This window comes from Amblyomma maculatum, chromosome 4 (assembly GCF_055883805.1).
Source record: "Amblyomma maculatum isolate TAMU_Amacu chromosome 4, ASM5588380v1, whole genome shotgun sequence".
Taxonomy (NCBI): domain Eukaryota; kingdom Metazoa; phylum Arthropoda; class Arachnida; order Ixodida; family Ixodidae; genus Amblyomma; species Amblyomma maculatum.
Window position 1 is genome coordinate 28,000,182 of NC_139347.1, and position 14,595 is coordinate 28,014,776.

General features: G+C 43.0%; 1 pseudogene; it reads right to left on the reverse strand.

Moving 5' to 3' along the window:
* The window catches only part of LOC146190542 (methionine-R-sulfoxide reductase B1-like), a 107,068-nt pseudogene extending 97,965 nt beyond the window's left edge, over positions 1-9,103 (reverse strand).
* Between the last annotated feature and the right edge of the window lie 5,492 nt (positions 9,104-14,595).

The following is a 14,595-nucleotide window of genomic DNA, read 5'->3' on the forward strand; positions in this document are numbered from 1 at the left end:
ACTTCCCTCCTCATCCACCCTTTTTCGGTGGGCTAGCCACATCTTCCTCTGCAAGAAAGATGCCCAGTGAGCGAGGTTAATAAATGGGACAATTAGAGTCACGACCGGTGGCTCCGCAAGTATTGCACGTTTTCTCGATATCTCTTTGTAGACATTACACCCATTCAAGTCACAAGGTCTGATTGCTTGTAAATGACAAGAAGAAGATGGCGCGTGCTACCGCCTAGCATGTTTCAGTACTTGCCCAGGCAATGTCGTAATGCAGTAATAGACATGAATAGCTAAGGAACGCTTGGATATTGTGAAAAAACAAAAATTTTAATGATTATTTACCCGTCCATATTCGACAACTGAACGTGGAGAGAATACAGACGCTCTTCTAGCTTCGCTGTTCGCCGGATGTCATAACCGACTGTATATCCATACCATCGATAACATGCATCATTATGGATTAGCAGCGGGAAAAAAAAAGGCAAACATGACGCCTCCAACCTCTAATTATTTTCCTTCAAACGCATTGAGTTGATCAGTATTGCTTTTCTTCATTCCATATGATTGCTCTATGAAAAAGATCTTCCACCTAGCCTGAGAGATGTAAAATTGATTTTACTTTTGTACACTAAGGACAATGAACTGGCAAATTCCAAACCTTAAGATTTGCAACTACCAGTTGTAGCGTATAATGGAGCAATCTTCCTCTTTCTTTTTTGTTCTTAAGCTAGCAAAAGTTTACTTTGTTGAGACTGATAATTATGTATTCCTTTTCTGATATTTCGTTCAAGAGATCGAACATTCATTTTTTTCCAATATTTACTGTTAATATAAGTACGTATACCTCACTTGTCAGCATTGTACTGTTGTGTGATTTTTTTCTTGGCTTGTTTTTTGTGTAATAAGGATGGAATGATCGCTTAAATTATAACTTATGTAGCACGGACATTTACATTTTGATCTTTATATTGTTCTTTGTATTCGTATGTAAGTGCTCGCTGTTGTTGTGTTTGAATGGTGCTTAGGGGCTAGTCAGGCGGATTGATTTTCGCATATTGCCCCCTGCACCAGCACTCTGTCTGAATTTCCAGAATAAAAAAAAGAATTGCTGATGCTCTCTTCTACACTTTTCCTTCGGATGTATGCTCCTCGTTTTGCGATCACAGATTTAGGCCAGTCACATATTTGCGATGTTGGGATTAATAATGAAATGTTTCTTTTCTTAGGTTACATACTAGAAACCTTTTTTCGCAAATATATGAAAATATGCGACAAAAATCACTTCAGCTTTCAGTTACTTCGTAAGATGGGCTTTGTCAGTGGTATGCCTATTAGTTTCTCCTTTAGTATGATCTCGCATGCTAAATATTGTAGGGACAATACACAATTAACTCGTTAAATGTGTGCAGTAATGCCTGAATACACTTGGGTTTTTTTGTTTTTTGTTTTTTTATCGCTTCTTGACCAATGTTTTGCTACGTGTATTCGATTGATACCATTTTGACACAGTTTTTGTGTTTATTCCCAGATATACAGTCATGAAGCTTTGACCACCATGATAGCGGGCCGTTCATAGCAAAATAAAGCACAAATAATAAAGCTTGTAGAGAAAACTGGTAACGATAAAGTTTGTAAACGACATTAACAGACAAGGAAGGGATGTGACGTTTATAAGAACCTTTATGTTTAATTTAATTTAAAGAAGTCTTAAAGGCCCGGAGGCATTACATAAGGCGTGGACAATAACATTGTAAAACAGCTTATCAACACCAAATCAGATTGCATTCAGGAGAATTTAGAGATCATCACGTGCTAATGGCAGCTTAGGCATGTTTTATGAAAGTGATGAATATATAAAGAATAAAAGGTGAGTTCAGACTCAGGTATCCACACCGCCACACGCCTATACAGGCAAAGTGCGTTTAGATAAGAGCTATTTAGGCATGAATTCCTGAAGCTACATAAGCTCCCAGTAATTTCTTCGTGCCGGTAGCCACAATTTTTCAGTGCTAATGCATTGAGCTTTACATTGAGCAGAGCGGAACCGTGTTCCGTGTTAATCCCGCATTATAAGAAATGAAAGCGGCTCTCGCTCTCCATCTAGCATAAACGTATATAGCCATCAAGATCTACAGTCGGCAGCCGGTTTTTTTTTTTTTTCAACTGGAACCGAAGATATAATTTGCTTTTATCCTCACTGTATTTTTTAAATCGTTTTCATTAAACACGCACACAACTGCCCATTGCACAGTGTGCTCTTACCATTGCCGACGAACTTGATGGATTCAGACGTTATTCAGAAGCGCGACTTTCCTTTCGGCCCTTCGCCCAAGAACTCGTGGCCAAGGCGTGACTCGCATTTACCACAGTAGACCTGGGCACGGCATGAAATTCGTGTATAGGCATTGAGAGCAGCAATTCAATTTTGGCTCTTAATCAAAAACCTACATATGGAAGCAACGAGGAACAAATGTCGCATAAAACAAATGTCATCTTTTGCCAAATTTGCGAGCATAGTGTTCTAATAATTGAATGAGAACTGGCTCCTAACCCAAACACCAGGGCATCAATTCCCGAGCACTGCTTAGAAAACTTAAGCCGTGCTGGGCACCCTAACAGGATCTCATGAAACGAAGTACTCCTATAAGTCATAGAACACGGACCATTAAGGATTTCGCCGTAAGAGGGACGGGGCAAGTACAGCGCAATGAACGGTTTCTCCGTACAGGTGTTTCCTTATATTCTATTTGCTTCTTGTGTTTTCTAACGATTCCCATGCCATTAGCGTGGCAATAAATATAATTTATAGATTCAGATGCCACAAAGTAAAGCTTCCGCATCCAGTTCCAGCATCTACCATCGACATATCTTTCCGTAATGTCATTCTCGCTTCCTCGATTTTGAAGCATCACTTAAGCGCCCAGAACATAGCACTATTGCATGAAACGCTTCCTAAAACACGCGTAACTGATTTTTTAGAGTGCCCAAAGTTCAAATAATACATATGCCGTAGTGCATTCGTAATGCTTCATATTTTTAATGCATATCTGTGCGTAAAGGCGTCTGACAATGTTTCGGTTTCAGCGACTTATGTGTTCTTGAAATTCGGCACAGATCTAAGATATGACTTGTCACTTGGTCCGGGCCATATATAATGTGAGAAGGATGGCTGTGTTACAGGGCTCCAATAGTGTGAGCGGAAAAATCCATTTTCGGGCCGCTGTCAGACTGCGCTCTAAACATAGAGGTGTCATGACATCATGATAGCTTTAAATGCCCCGCTAGCCGAACATCTTACGCCGGTGTTGTCGGCGTCGGCGCTGTGAGCGACCAATCACGGGCACGCCTCTGACAGAAGATAACTAGCAGGAGACATGATCATAGAGTGGCTGGCCGTTATGTTTTGTGACGTCACAACACCACGCGACATGGACAGGCGCTGCCCGCCCGCGCTTCGCCTTAAGGACGCGAGAGTAAATCGGAATGTAGCCCTCCAGGACCCATTGAATTCAAAGTTTTATACGCTGCCCTAAGAATCGCAGGGCTATTCAAAGCGAGGTTTTATATCTTAAGAGTTAGCATACGTTAGCATACTCTAAATTAATTAGCATACGTTAAATATTGGCATCACAATGTGAGGGGTTAGGGACTAGGAAAGCAGCAAAGGTCACATTCGCGAACGAGAATCGTCATTAGGCGAGGACATTACGCCTTCGGTCCATGCCCTTTGTCGGAGCTCAAAGTACAGATGAAAATGTTCTAAAATTGTAGAAGATTAGAGGGGACGGATGCTAGAAAATTCCTCAGCAATAATTCAAAGCATTTTTTTTTTGTAGGATTTCAATTTGTGGTGTAATCGCCGAACGCAATGAACCGTTCTAAGCACCGGTTGAGGCCGTAATGATGATGTCATGTATAACGACGCTGCATTTCAAGGAAATAAATAGTTGTTTGAAAGGAGAGAATCCAGACACACCAATATATAGATCATGAAGCGTTGTTCGGCAGCATCGGACGACCTATAAGACAGCGCGTGGGCGATACCATCTGTAATCTAAGTATTCGGCAACAGTGACATCGTCATGAATTTTTCTACACTCCGCTGGCGTACTGATGAGAACTCAAAAATTTTAATTTGGGATTACATCATTTAAAATGTGAGCGCGAAACTTCTTCGCAGGCTTTCCCTTAGCTAGTCGACCATCTTCTCTCGGAAAAGCAACGGGAGACTGCTCTAGCGCGTTTGTATTGTCACTTCGCAGCATCTTCTTAAACAGTCACATAAAGATGCACCTCATCCTCTGCGGTAAATAAGACACTAAAGGTGTATGGAGGGGAAGTTAAAGATGCCTTGTGTCAAAAAGCTACAACATTTTATTAAAACAAAACTGTACTTGTACAGAAACAGGAGCTGTCATTGGATAGAAAATGTCAAAATATGTATACTCTGGTAGACGTCATAGGCGATTCTCACATCTATTTTAAGCGAGCCAAAAAACACGACACAGAGAATAGAAGAAAGCAGGACGATACGATTCTCTCAAGAGAATAAGCTGTGGGGCGTCGAGATAGTTTCCTTTGTACATAGATCCCCACTCATGCAATTCCCGTGCGATCATTGCTTTCGGAGCCTTTTGCAGTTTGGATAAAGCCGGCATCCTGAATCGAGTGCAAAAGGTCTTAAAGACCAGTGTTATAGAAGTAAATGTGCTCTTCGTTTCCGGAGAAACATCATTATGGTGAGAAGACTGACTTTTAGAAAACGGCTAATGAATGGCAGTTTCTTTATGAAAGAGATTCTGTCTAGGCAACTAACACGTCATCTAAAGCTCAAAAAGGCACACTTCCAACTCTTCAAATTGAACGCTTCGATGAATCAGAGGCACTAGACACCAAAGCAAGAGTGTCAACGGGTAGTTTTCACTACTTGGCATTTGTTATCTCTTGCCCGACACTAATTTTGCTGTCCCTAAAACTAGCTGTCAGAAATATCTTCCTATTGTGCTGAAATCACTTCCTGGGTGCCATGCAGCTTATGTTTAGTCGCTCAGTGTGCTCTCCCACTAACGTTGTTATCGTACAATACTCAAAACCAGCGACCTAATCTAAAGGCTATCCTTTCATCCCGAGCAATAGCAGTTAAGCAGTTCTCCCTTTAGATGAGTACATCTGCCAGATCAACAATGCAGTCCTCTATACTTTCGTGCACTTCTACTCCTCATGCATTGGCTGCCACAGCGAAAGCTAAACCTTTCTAGATTTTGTTGACACTGTGGTAGCTCCAGATGCCGCTTCCTATTTTAGGAACTCAAACTTGATCCTAAAGCAGCTGTAGCCTAATTCTTTTTTTTTTTTGTAAAGAAAGCATTACAGCTCACTTTTTTCGTCATAACCTCGACCCCTTGAAGTTTTGCTCTCCCACAAGAAAACCAGCGACTAGTACAAGAAGATTCCAGCGAATTTTATCCTTAACTCTTGGAAACCTCACTACCCTCCTCCATAATGTGTCTTCAATGCAGATGGCACCCTAGGCGACGGCAGAAGATCATAAGCCTAGCTGATAAAAAAGTTGTCTACAAGCAACCTATTTTTTTTGGTAATTCGCAATGTCTGTTACTTCGGCAGTTTTCATTGTCTTGCGCTGGAGAGGAAACATTTAACACTCGAAACGCTTTAGTAATCAATTTCAAATACTATTTGCCATTCACCTTCGCCGCAGGATTCAGCGCCGTCCTACAGTGCGTGGATATTTTTCTATATATTGGTTTGGTTTGGTTTGGTTTGGTTTGGTTTGTGGGGTTTAACGTCCCAAAGCGACTCAGGCTATGAGAGACGCCGTAGTGGAAGACTCCGGAAATTTTGACCACCTGGGGTTCTTTAACGTGCACTGACATTGCACAGCACATTATTGGCGCTGTAGTTATTATGGGCGCCTTTACATTGCACGTGTAGCATTGGGACATACGCTGAAGAATGCCAAAGAACCAAAACACAGTGCAAAAGTCTTTCATTGCGTGGCATGATGCATGATTCAGGGAATAACTTGATTGTTATTGTATCAAAAAGCACTGAACAAGGGTGATGAGGGGAAACCGCAGTTCGCAGGTAGAGCAGTTCGCAGGCTCGACATGTGAACTGAGGCTTCCTTCCTTTACCCTTGTTCAGTGCTCCTTCATACCGTGTAAGCCATCTCCTTGCTCTAGTTCTACTTGAGTGGTATTGGAGTGAGTACTCATTTTATTTCACTAGGATGCCGCCATCTGAACTTAAAGGTATGTCCTATAAAGGTTCTGCTGAGGCCTCAAGATAAAATGCCACTCTAGTTCGGGATTTGAAGCTTTTCTATCACCGGCGTCAGACCCTAACTAACAACTGGGCTGCCTGTGAAGGCAGGCTGTGGTAAAATCCGCCTTTTTAACAAGATGGGGTGCCCTCTGGGGAGTGGTTGAAAATTCATCTGCTACTGGTCTATCTGTACGTGACAGCTACCGCCATCTGTCCCATGCGCCTCTCACCAGTATGAAAAGCGCATGGCGCCGAAATTCAGCTCCAGCTGCACCGATCGCGGAAGCCAAGAACTGCGCATGCGCAGCTCGGGCTGGTGGTTACTTTTCAAGCAGGGGAGGGGCGCGCATGCGCAGAGCGGCCTTGTGAAAAAGGCTGTTTGAGCCACAAACAAATGCCGAAACGTCCATTGTATTTGAGGGTATCCCGGAAGGCAGAAAAGATCTGCGGAATTTTCCTGTAACTTAGACAACACCTTTAGCACATCAAAGCAGTCAATTCTACCTCGCCCTACCATCTGCTAGACTTCCTCGTCAGGTGAGCTGGTAGAACGATAGCTTTGGATAAGCAGCGTTCCCAGGAACGAAACGCACCATTGCAAACGTTCCATCAACTGTGAATTGTCTAAGAAAGCTGTAAAGCTTCCTTTTATAGGCGTATAGCAGCATTATTATTAGTACGCTCTCCATTATTACTCAGTTTAGGAACGTTTTCACTCCAACACATTGAAGTTCAGTTATGTTTAACATCCAATTTTAAAGTTATAAAGCGAAAGGTAGGGGTGTGCGAAAAGCCCATAAGGTAATGAAATCTAAAAAAGATATAGTTTTCTTTATTCTCGAATATGAATAGTTGTGCTAAATACCTTAAAAAAAATACCAGTAAATATTTTGCGGTTTGACTCTGTTATCACTTCAACACAAAGGAACCACCAAATCAACATTTTGCAAATCTTCGGCCTGCAAATAAGCAAAAGAAGTATCTATATAATCTTCTGAATCTCGCCTTATACCGTAATTGCTATCACACCTATATTTCTAGGCGTTCTGTAGGGATGCTCACAATTCACGCTTCAATGCCTAGATTCTAAGCTTTCACTAAGCTTTTGTACCGAAAGGGACTGGCCAAAAATTGTGATGAATAAGTTTCAACCTGAATATTCGATATTGCAATACTGTTGTACTTTATTCTTCATTGCTAAGAATACTATGATTTATTTTCTAATTCTGTGAGAAACGTGTGTATCAACTGGGGAGATCGCCAGTGTCACTGCACCAGTGCGACCATATAACAGCGTAATAGATGCTGGCTTGTTATTCAGATGGATCGTTTCACGTGTGAACTACGAATACTTTACATTGCATCATGGTTCACAGGGGTGATTATACCGAGTGAAATATCATCTTTGTTGTCTCCACCCGTACACGTCAACCATGTAACAATCATGTTTATTTGGTCATTATACTTGGCAGCCACACTCGTAAAATATTTAGTAAGCGCGCGCAATTGCAAATACTCCAAATACTACGATATGAAACCTACCTGAAGAGCTTTGGGGCTCCTGGGCTCCGGTTCCTTCTTGACGCTCTTTGCGTGGACGGTCTGGCTGAACGATGGCCAGGGTGACTTGTGCGCGAACTTGGATCCGCTCTCGAAAAGCTTGTTCCCGCAATTGGAGCACACGTAAACACCTGAGCGTTAACGAACGGAGCGAATTAAATTACCCGCATTGACCAATAATCTGTAGCGAAGAACATATTTTGTGTTCCCGTCCGCATTTAGTCAGTCAAGCATATTGGTTTAATTGTACATGAAGAAAACTAGCGCTAAGCGACAAAAATGAATATCCTTAGAGACAGTTGCTCCCTTGACCTGTTGTGAACCGTCTACTCGCATCAGAAACAGAGTGAACCAAATCTCTGGATGTTTACTGCGTAATAAAATACGTAGAAAATTTTTAACGAGGCTATTGAGGCGGCTGAGTTTCTTTAATCACGGCAACCTGCGCCGTGAAGTGAGGACAAGATTGAGCAAAACTCTGTTAGTAACTCGGTAATTGCTGCTTCAAGTGTGTACCATTTACTACAGTAGAAAGTCGAACTAGTTGGTCAGACGACAGGATTTGTCGGTCATCCCTCGCGCTCTTTCACTAATGGGGCGGTAAGTGATAATGAGGAAGAAAAAATAGGCAGGCAAATTCACTCAATTTACTTAAAATGACACAAACTAGTACAAGGTCAACACTTGGTTTGGAGTGCAATTATCGCTGAACGCAGTGGCGACAGTGCGTAAACTAACTTCCAATCCTTTATCAGGAAGCCAGGCGAGATAGAGTTACATGATATTCAGCAGAAAAAAGTCCCATCTAAGTGCCAGCCTGTTGCTTTCGTTCACCTAGTTTAGAAGGTCAGACGTTCCAACATTCACGTCTATAAAACAGTATGCAACATATCAGTAGTGGCTTTATGGCGCCTATGAAGCAGACATTGTGCTCAAGAAACGAGTCTAAAGGTCACCCTTGTATTTTGATGCGCGGCACGTGAAAGCAGATCAGATACCCTAACTGGAGTGTCATTTTTATTGGGGCGAACCGCTTAAGCGCCGATGGACTAAGATCACTGGCGCACCATCATAAAGATTAGCAGAAGAAAACGACCTCTAGAGCACCTCCAGGGCAGTGAATAGCGCAATAATTTATGACTTTCACTTTCGGAGGAAGGGCTCGAAGACTTAATCGGCAGGTTGGCGCGCTTGCAGGCGGGTGCCACTCACCGGCCTCGAAGTGGTCACGGTACACCTCCTCGTCCTTCCAGCTGCTGTGCGACATGGCGGCAGGCGTTCAACTGCAGCCCGACGACGTGCTACACCAGGTGAACCCGAGCGTCTGTGTCGCGCGTCCTGCCGCCGTCCGCCGCTGCCTGCTCGAGACAAAGCGTGCCGCCAAAGCTTCGTTCTCGTTCTGTCGTGTAACCATTTTACGCTACCATTAATTATGCCTAATAAAAGTAAATACGCATTCATATTGGATGTGGTCGTAACTTATCAGTAGTACATTTTTTTTCTATTATTAAAACGGTTATATATGGCATATTAATCCTGCGTACTTATATTGGTGACAACAGCTTTAGCTAAACGCTGACGACGATGCAGGAACTTCACAGCGCCGACTATCCATGAATGAAAACAAAGTTGCCTTCAAGTAATGTCTACATAAAAATGAGATCTTAGGAACTAATTAAAATGTAGTTTCACGAGATTTTCAGACGTATATGTTTTCAACTATCATAGCTGTGTAGATAGCTAACATGAGCGACGAAGAAAATGACAAAATGGTGTTGTTTTTAAACAACCTACATTCAAATATTTTTCTTGATAAAATATGTGCGCTGTTCTTCAGTTTATGGAGCTACGAATGGGGCAATTAGTGCGTCGAATGGGACATGTTAGGTTAGTAGATGTTTGAAAACAAGAAGATGCACAGAGACGATGCAGCAAGAACGGCGCCACTGACGGATCAGCACAATCCTTGTTGTCTCATCCCAGTCCTCGTCTTTTCGCGCTGCCGTCGTTCTCGTGTTCTCCGGGGCGGCTGGATTTACCACTGTGAGTTTGATTGCTGCGTAGCCGTCACATTTTAGTCGCATATTAGTCGCAATTTTGTAGCACGAAGCGGGTATGTTGAACGGGAATGATACTGTATCATCAGGGATGTGTCGGGCGTGACGGGAGAAGGGTGATGGATGGCGCTTCTAGAGACTGTACAGGTGGGCAAAGATTGATGGCTGCGGTGGTTAGGATGGCGGCTGATAGGCGACACTATCTGAGGGTGGATGTTTTAATTACTCCTTCGAGGCTCAAGAAGACGCCATTTTCCAACAATGGAAATGGTACTGGTGCAGCCGTAAAAAAATCAATAAATGATCATAAAACCTATGAGGATAACCTCGGTTTGATTTGGTAGATTTGTGCTACTGCAAGGCGAACGTTGTGTAAATTATGGGGCTTTATGATGAGATGAAAAATCTTAATTAGATGGTTACTTCCTTAATCTTCAATTTTAGAAAATAATACGATGTGAATTTTCAGGCTGTCGGCATCAAGTATGCAGTTTTTGTTATGGTTTTGTTTACTCGTGTATATGGTTAGAAATAGTGAAAATCAAATGTAGGCATTCAAAGCTTTAGAGTTGACTTTCAAGAATCATGGCGTCTGGCGCACGGTATTTGCGCCCTAATTATGGTAACTTGTTGGAGGTTATTCTGTGCAGAAACAGCGTTCGTATTGCGTTTGCAATACGAACGCTGTTTCTGCAATACGTTTGCAATACGAACGCGAAACAATGCAAGTGAGCCGATTTTATATTTGCACATTGCGTAAAGCCAATTCAGCGAGCTTTTTAATGCCTATTATTGACGTTCCATGTTTGCCGCCTTGTGTTGAAAATTAAAACAAAAATGAATGCACTTTTGATATTAGTGATTTCCAATCATTAAATGTTATATTACTCTCAAAACTAAATAAAGATAATTTCTCTGGTAATAGATAAATAATAATGTAATTGTAGAACATTATAATGCACATCCATGCACATAGGGCCCGCCTTCTTGTAGTACACTCCGCCTGCACAAAGAGCACCACGGAAACTCTTGTAGTTTACAAACTACAGATCTGTACACAGTTAAAAACAAAAAAATTCACCCGATCTCAAGTATATGCACAATTGTCATTCGGGGTGGAACTGATGTTCCAGACGCTTTTGGTGTTGTGATTCGGTTAACTATACCCCAGGCGTTGTTTGATAATTTGCAAAATACTGTGATCCTTCCAGGGACTCAATACGTTGACGCTGCCTGTCGTACTTCTTCACATTAAATGTAGAAGGTTTTCTGTTAGTCTAAGACAAATAATTCTATAAAATCCAATGGCTAATCCGAAGATATCAACATAGGTGTGCGACCATATATGTGAAGAGAGCAACCGTTGGTAGAAGAACAATGAAAGTTAAGGAGGACACTTTTTGAGTTGCTGCGAAAGACAAAGCGCGTATGTCTGAATGTATTTTTAGTGCGTATCACATCCGGCCGCAATCACGAATTTCGCTGGTAGCGGTCCGACGCCTGCTCTCTCTCTCTATCTCCGTGAACTTGAGGCAAGTAGGATACTGGAGCGACGCCGCCAGCCTAGATGGCGCTGCGCCCTGTCGTGCGTAGCCAATGAGAAGGTGGAGCAGACTCACAGCTGCAGCCATTGAGAAGTCTGGCGCGTATCACAGTTGCGGTCGTGAGGGCCGTCACTGGGCAGACATGTACGTAATGTAAGCGCGGTGTTCCCTCTACCTCAGTGCCGAGCTACTGCAGATGGTGTGACGAGAGCTCAGGACGCGGCAGCGCCTCGCTTTTGGCTGGCTTCGCTATGGAATAACCCGGGCCGTCTGACACTGCAGTGCAAGCAGTGCTACGCATCTACTTTGCATTTGAATAACTATGCAAATCGACTGTAATTTTTGTATGTTTTCTTTGTTGTTATCTTTTCTTTCGTATTGTTTTCAGTATCATTGAATATAGCCACTACTAGCAGTATTGCGTCTTCATTATAGAGACTTTTATATAGCTAGAATCAACACTACGTGGGCAATAGATATTTGTAGCACGCTACTGTAGAAGAACGTGTGTAATAAGTACCATGCAAAAGAAAAGAATGCTTTCGGGGCTTGTAGGCAGCGTGCGCGCCGCACATTCCCAAAGCATTAGTTGTATTCCTATCCTATTTAAATTAAATAAATCAGTGTTATGCTTTAATTTTTTCATGTGGTTATTAGGAGCTGTGTTAAAGTGAGTATAAATTCAAATCTTTACGACTACTTTAACCTTACGAAGTCACATGAATGAAAGTTTCCTATTGAATTTGACGCCGGTTGCCAATTGTTTTCCTGTGTGATAACGCCCACACTCGTGTCTAGTCAATCTGAGGCTTTGTGGACCATATTTCTGGCGACAGTGCCGTGTTTATTTCTTAATAAGCCAGAAAAGACTGCCTCCTTTGAAGGAATTTTGCGCCAACGGTTAATAGTCGTAGCGCTGTCGCATAGAGCAGGAACTCGGTGAGCCATACACTATAGATCATTCCAGTAACCGCCTCACCGAAGAAACCATGCGCCGAAGAACATGCATGACCATGGCCAGTCAAGATTTATCGAGCCTTTCGCTAACATTCCTAATATGTGTGGGTCTGTTGACATATGCTGTAGCCACTGTTAAGCATGAAAAAATAGAACATTTACGACGAGCTTATTCTTCATTAATCACGATTTAAGTCCAAGCTTGTATGTACTCCAGCGCAGCGGTTCGCAGCCAGCGAGGTCTTGATCGTCTATGGCGATCAGTGGGCACAGCATGGGGATACAACACAGGGCATCGTCAAGTGCAATGGGTCGCTGCCAAACATTGTAAAAGCACGCACTTACACTGACAAGGAGAAAGTTTGGGCATTTTTTACCGAACCACTCACTTCATGCGCATAAACGTTTAGAAGGACGTCATGTAATTAGTTTTAGGTTGCTCCGATGCCACTAAGCGTTTAATGGAGCTACGGGTTGGATACGAGTGAACAGCAGCAGCGTTAGAGTTCATAAACAACATTACCTCACCTTTGTTTTCAATATTTGCTTACTATAGCGGACCTTGATTGCAAGATGAGGACAGTCTTATAGCCAGCAAACATTTAATTGGTGTTATTCACTTGCAGAGGACAAAGGCAGTAGATTAGAGACTAAGCTTTTGGGAGACACTTAGGCTTCGCCTTTGAGGTTATGACACTACAGCGTTGATGGCTTCCGTATTCTACTAACTGTGCAAATCCTCATTCTCGCAACTGCATCTTCTAGTCACTTCATCACTAAGGCTTTTAGTTAGTTCCTATAGTGTAGCGTGCATACTCATAAGCAAAAGGTGGTACTCCACCGCATTATTTAAACGGCACACGACCTAAGCAGAGGTCTCCGCTTTGACCAAGCCGTTGAATTTCCTGCATGACTCGGGATGCAAGGCTCCGGGAGAGTTCGATTTACGTGTCAAAACTGCTATCCGTCTCCACAACTTCAGTCAGCTCAGCCATGCTGCGCCGTCACGTAATCCAACTACCAATCAGTGATCAGCCACTTCTCGCTCCAACTACCAGTTTACAAATGTGAGCTTGTAATTTTTTCTCAGAAAGCCGACCCTTATGCTGACGCCGGACTTTCTTGAGGACGGGCCATGAGATTTGCGCACCCCCCCCCCCCCCCCTCCTCCTCCCCGGCCCCGGACTTCCCTTTGCTATTGAGGGCTTAAAATGTAATCCCTGCAATTTCCACAGGCCATGCTTTTCCATAAGTTGTTCTCGCAGGCCACACTTCGTATTTGGGATCGTCGCTCCCGAAAGAGCAAAACAATACTTTGAGACTCATTTTCAAAATACTAATATTTTATGTAACGATATTTATTGCCTCAGGGCATCAGTTGGTTATGAGATGAACAATGAATAAAAGAAGGAAGAAAGGTTGGCTGACATTATGAAATCCAGGAGTGAGCGATGAGGTGGCCCTTGCGTCCTGGCGATACACGATGCAGGATTGCTTGCTGGTAGACCAGCTATCGTCAGTGTCCGGATTGTTGGTCGTGAACCGTTCATGAATTAGTATGCACTGGCTGCAGTGCAGCGTCGACTGTTTAAGTCCAAATCTGTATATTTTATTCACTAACGACCAAAATGGCGTCGTGATTCATAAATTTTGACCTCTTCAAAATTCTCTGTACTGGTACCACCCATGGAAGCGCATGAAGCAAGATGCACCCAGAGATCAAAAAACTGTCGAAACCGCTAGCGCTGAATTTAAATCACCACCGTGACGTCCTACAGATATATACACGCAGCTTTGTAGGTTCGGGCTACAGTATTAGAGCTTCTCAAATGCAGTTATCTTTTGAATCATTTGCAAACAAACCAGATCAAACATTTTTAGCCTAGAAAGGCGGAATGAACCCAAAATAGCCTTGTTTGTGCACTCCTGTGGCTTTCCCTTATAGGCCTGAGTGACTTCGGAATGTACGTGTTCAGTCACTCTTATGGGGAGCACGCGAATGTGTGGCAGAGTTGTTTGCGGCGCCAGTGCATCCATCCCGGTCTCACCTTGCAAAGTAGCAAATAACGCAAATCCACGCTGCCAATTCTCGCTCCAGTTGTGACATTTTAATTCGGTGCACAGCCATGTAACATGCGCGGCGCTTGAAGGCGGCGGCGATTCACTCGGCTGTTGGGTTTAAGGATGAATAACCCTGTGCA